The sequence below is a fragment of the Macaca nemestrina genome, chromosome 3 (assembly GCF_043159975.1).
Source record: "Macaca nemestrina isolate mMacNem1 chromosome 3, mMacNem.hap1, whole genome shotgun sequence".
NCBI classification, from domain to species: Eukaryota; Metazoa; Chordata; class Mammalia; order Primates; family Cercopithecidae; genus Macaca; species Macaca nemestrina.
The window spans coordinates 66942453-66948452 of NC_092127.1; positions in this window are offsets into that span (position 1 = coordinate 66942453).

The window sequence follows — 6000 nt, forward strand, 5'->3', positions numbered from 1 at the left end:
TTAGTTTTAGCACTATACAGAAATAATCGGAGTTGTTTAGACAAAATCTCCTAAGAATCAGGAAGATGAAATTCACATGAGTAACTGAAAGTGTCATGGCCAAATCCCATATAAGGATACTATGTGTTTTCAATAAAAAGTCCTATTTGGGAATTTTTTACATCTTATAAGGATGCATTAAATTCTCATTATAGATACCTTAAAATTTCATGAGGAGAGAAACATTCAAAATCTTGATAACTTACTTTCAATTCTGTCATGCAAAGTGGAATACATTGTTAGAAGCAAATGAAGTATTTAAAACATATCTTAATTTTACTAATAGAATTTCAAAACGATGACTACATAATTAAAATTATTACAATAAGTTTACAGGTTATATTATTTTTCAGACTGATTCTTGATTCCTAGAAGTTTTTAATGGCAATATTCGGTTTTGGCCTTGGCTTCAGCCAAATATTGACTTTAATTTCCAGCCCTTTAGCACTTGGAAAAATATATATATCATCAGTAGTGATGCACTGTAAGATTATGGTCTAGGGGAGGAAGAGAACTTGGATTTTCAGTGGGCTGCCTCCTGTCAAACAGAGAGTGAGAGAAAGGGGTTGGGCTGCACACCCTCATTCTCTTTCTGATCACCAATCAGATTAAGTCTGTATCCATTATCTACTGCTGTTTAAAAACCACCTGAAAACTTAGTGGTTTCAAACAACCACCATTCTTTCTGTTCACAATGTCAGCAGTTTTCTCTGGGCCCATTTGGGAGGCCATTCTGCTGGTCTTGTCTGGGGCACACATGTAGCTGCAGTCATCTGCAGCTCAACTGGGGCTGGAGGGTAGAAAACGGGTAGAAACCCACATCTGGCTATTGGTTTTGGCTGTTGGCTGGGCCCTCTCTCATGCAGCCTCTCATCATAAAGAAGTCTAGTCTGGGTTTCCTTACACAGAAGCAGCACACAAGGTTGAGAGCAGAAGCTGCAAGGCCACTGGAGGTCGAGAGGTTCTGAAGCTACAGCCCATCACTTGCACACATACTATGGGTGAAAGCAAGTCACAGCGCCAGCCAGATGGAAAGGGTGGAGAAATTAATTTCACCTCTTGATGGGAGGAGTGCCAAATCCACATTGTAAAGGTCCTGGGGAGGGAAGAATTATTGTGACCGCCTTTGCAAAAAATCTTCCACAAAGTCCATCTTCCTCTAATGGACAGATGAGTAAAGGGGTAGCGTGCGAGGGGAAGGGTGCACGCTCCACATGGAAGGACACAGGAGTAAGGGAGAGGTGTCTATTTTTCCCGCTCACCCAAGAAACTGATAATACTGATAAATAGAGGATTCTTACAAAACAAATAAAACCCCACTCCTTCCATGACACTCCAAGACCAGAAGGAAAAACAAAACAAAGCAAACTTACCCGCAAGTACCAATTATAGACATTGGCAGAAAGTGGCATTAATAACATTACTCTCTTCTTATATCTTCAAACCTTTAAACAAATAATGAATATATTGAGTAGTGATTTTTTAATTCAAAATCTATTCAGTAGATTTTTAGATTGTGTGTATACATATATATATCTATATATATATTCACACACATATATTTGCAACATATATATATATATGCACACACATACATATTTTAAACTTGCCATAGCTCAAGGAAGTTCAAACACATTTTTCTCTTGATTTAAAACGAAAGTGAAAGAATACACTGGACAGTGAGATGAGATTTTCATATTACAAAGTTTATTGTTAAATATCAGCATTATTAAGGAAAGTTTCAAACTCAGTTTTTCTCCTTAGGGCTTTACAAATGGAACGAAGTCTTCTCTATTTTCAGATGTTTAAATGATGACATCAAACTAAGAGAGGGAAGAGATGGAGATTTCTAACCACGATTCATTTTGTCTCTGAGGCCACAGAGCTTCTCACTAATAAGAAAGGTTGCTAAACCATAACAACCCTGTGGATTTGGGTGTTGATGAGTCAAAGGAGAAAACGACACAGGGTCATACACAACGGCTAATGAGACAGGAGAATCATGGCCAGTGAAGGAGCCAGCTTTAACGAGCAGCAGCCTGTGAGTGTTCCAAAGAATCCGAACAACTCTGTGGCAGTCAGGAAGTTCGCTCGCAACAGCTCCAGCCATTCCCTTGGAGAAAGCCCAACACTCACAGAGCAAAACTGGACCCAGGTGTGGAAATGAGTCTGTAATGAATTGCCAGGCTTCAGTACACACACTCTTTGGAGCCATGGCTTGGGTATCGTGCAATCTGGTCACAACTGGGAAAGGACCTGGTGCTGCCTTTTTGTATGTGTTTTTATCTTCTTGCTCTGAATCAAGGAAACTGCAAAGTGGAAACATAGAAACAAAGAGAGGAAATGGAAAAGCCAGACTGACACACCATTCTCGCCCTCTCTCTGTGGGTTCTCCCTGCAGTGAGCTCCAGCTTAACCAGGATGGAGCTAGGGAGAAGGCGAGATGCCCCAAAAAGAGCTTCTGCTATTTGGGGGTTGTTTATATGCTGGAATGTCCCAGAAAGACTATCCCCACCTACAGTTTCTGTTACTTTTCACTTATGGTAATAATGGGCAATGAATTTCCCTCCCTTCCTCCCTTTCTTCTTCCCTCCCTCCATTTCTCCCTTCTGTCCTTCCCTCCCTCCTTCCCTCTCATTTTTTTCTTTTTAGATTTCTCATCACTGTTTATTGTGAAACTTAGTAAGATACAGAACCTTGTCCATGATTGAATGTTGTGAAAACTGACCAGATGAACTGGGTCATTCTTCTGACACCTAACTAACCCAGAGTCCAGAAGCCAGTGGGGAAAAGGACTCGGGGCACATAAAATTGCTCCAAGAATGTCATTCTCTGTAACCCTGGTTGCTGAAACTGCCTGCTGTAATCTGAAACCAGTCTGATCTAATGGCTACTGAAACAATGTGCTGTGATTCTAAGAATAGTTTTACCCACCACTTTCATCATTCGCCACTCAGAGCAAGCCAGCTCCCCAGAACCTTACTAGTGCCAATGAATTTTCTAGAAAACCAATAACACACCACTTCACCTTTTCATAAAACTTCCAACCTCCTCTTTGTTCTTCAAACATACCAAAGACCACTTGGTCTGTGGGGTTTGTGTGTATGTCCTGAATTGCAATGCTTGAATTTTGAAAAATTCAATTTAGATATTCATCTCTACATATTTTATTTGACTTACAATGTGGCAGATATCCACACAGCTCAGGGACTAAAAATAAAACTCTTCTTCTCTGCTATTCACCACTTCACATTTGACACCAAATGTGTGCGTCTTTCTTTTAAATTAAGCAATTTTCCAACTCTTGACACACCAATTGAGTATCCTTCAATTCAATTATGATGCTACCCACCCAGATCTAGGGCAGGCCCCAAAGGTTAAGGGCTTAGTCCCACAAGACTGCCTCCTATTTCAGAAATCAGTTGAAAGTCCCAGGTTGTGAACTGTGTTTCTGACCAATTGGCTATAAATTAGGGTTTCTCATGACTCCCTCCTTAGGTCTGATCATTTGTAAGAACAGCTCACGGAATTCAGATAGAGTGCTTTATTTACTATTACGGATTTATTACAAAGGATATTCTAAAGGACACAAATGAACAGCCAGACAAAGAGATGTATAGGGCAAAGTATGGAAGAGGGGCAGGGAGCTTCCAGGCTCTCTCTGGGCGTGCCACCCTCCCAGCACCTCTTGTATTCACCAAGCCAGGAATCCTCCAAACTCCATTGATTAGGGTTTTGTGGAGGTTCCAATATGTGAGCATGATAAACCATAGACCATTGGTGGTTGATTTCAATCTCCATTCCTTCTCCCTGCCCTCAGAGGTGGGGTAGCAGGTATAAGGGCAGAAATTTCTAATCTTCTAATTACATTGTTGGTTGCTCTGGCAGTCAGCCCTCATTCTGAAGATATCTAGGTGCTTTCAGTCACCAGTCATATCATTAATATAAACAAAAAGACACTCTTACCACTCTAGAGATTCTAAGGGTTTTAGAAGTTCTGGCATCAGAAACCTGAGACTAATACCAAAAATAACAAAAGATACTCCCATCACTCCATCACTAAGGAAGTTATGAGAGTTTACAAGCTCTGTGCCAGGAACCAGGGGCAGAGACCAAATACGTATTTCTTATTATGCTACAGGAACATCCATAAAAGCCCTTTTAACCATGAAAGATGTAGCACATGTGACTCAGAATATCTTAAGGATGTGAGGAGTTCTGAATTTTGTGTGTCTTTTATTCTGTTTATGCTAATGTGCATATTTAAGTCCATGTGCACACACACACACACACACGAACGTTCAAAAATATTTCTGAGTCTTGGAGAATCATAGCAAGACTGGGTCCTCAGAAAATTCAATATTTTATTTTCATTTTCAGTTGTTTGTGGGTACATATGTATTTATTTATTTCGAGACAGAGTTTCGCACTTGTTGCTTGGCTGGAGTGCAATGGCACGATCTCAGCTCACTGCAACCTCCGCCTCCCGAGTTCAAGAGATTCTCCTGCCTCATCTTCCTGAGTAACTGGGATTACAGGCACATGCCACCACGCCTGGCTAATTTTGTATTTTTAGTAGAGACACAGTTTCTCCATGTTGGTCAGGATGGTCTCAAACTCCTGGCCTCAGGTGATTTGCCCGCCTCGGCCTCCCAAAGTGCTGGTGTGTCCAGAATTGGTGGGTTCTTGGTCTCACTGATTTAAAGAATGACGTCACAGACCCTCGCGATGAGTGTTACAGTTCCTAAAGATGGTGTGTCCACAGTCTCTTCCTTCAGATGTTCGGATGTGTCCGGAGTTTCTTCCTTCTGGTTGGTTTGTGGTCTCACTGACTTCAGCAGTGAAGGGCAGACCTTCACAAGGAGTGTTACAGCTCTTAAAGGCGGCACATCTGTAGTTGCTTGTTCCTTCCGGTGGTTTCGTGGTCTTGCTGGCCTCAGGAGTGAAGCTGCAGACCTTCGCAGGGAGTGTTACAACTCTTAAAGGCAGCATGTCTGGAGTTGTTCCTTCCTTCCAGTGGGTTCGTGGTCTCACTGGCCTCAGGAGTGAAGCTGCAGACCTTCGCAGTGAGTGTTACAGTTCATAAAGGGGGCATGAACCCAAAGAGTGAGCAGCAGCAAGATTTACTGTTAAGACCAAAAGAACAAACCTCCCACCACTTGGAAATGGACGGGAGCAGGTTGCCACTACTGGCTGGGGGGTGGCCTGCTTTTATTCCCTTATCTGGCCCTACCCACATCCTGCTGATTGGTCCATTTTTCAGAGAGCTGATTGGTCCATTTTACAGAGAGCTGATTGGTCTGTTTTGACAGAGTGCTGGTTGGTGCATTTACAATCCTTTAGCTAGACACAGAGTGCTGATTGGTGCGTTTACAAACCTTCAGCTAGATACAGAGTGCTGATTGGTGTGTTTGCAATCCTTTAGCTAGACAGAAATGTTTTCCAAGTCCCCACCAGATTACCTAGACACAGAGCGCTGATTGGTGTGTTTGCAAACCTTTAGCTAGACAGAGTGCTGATTGGCATGTTTACAAACCTTTAGCTAGATACAGAGTGCTGATTGGTGCGTTTACAATCCTTTAGCTAGACAGAAGAGTTCTCCAAGTCCCCACCCATCCAAGAATCCCTGCTGGCTTCACCTCTCATTGGCATTCACCACTGGACTTTGCAACACCTAGCCGGGGGAATTCCGGCAGCCCAGAGGGAGCTCGTCCCCTGATCAAGCCTACCAGGCAGCTGTTGGCCCGCTGAGCCCACGCCCACCCGGAACCCATGCCAGCCCACGAGCGCACCGGGTGCAGCCCCGGCTCCTGCCCGCGCCTCTCCCTTCACACTTCCCGGTGAGCAGAGGGAGCCCGCTCCCGCCTCAGCCAGCCCCTGACAGGGGCCCTCATAGCACAGCAGCAGGCTGAAGGGCTCCTCAAGCCTGGCCAGAGAGGACTCCAAGGCCGAGGAGGCGCT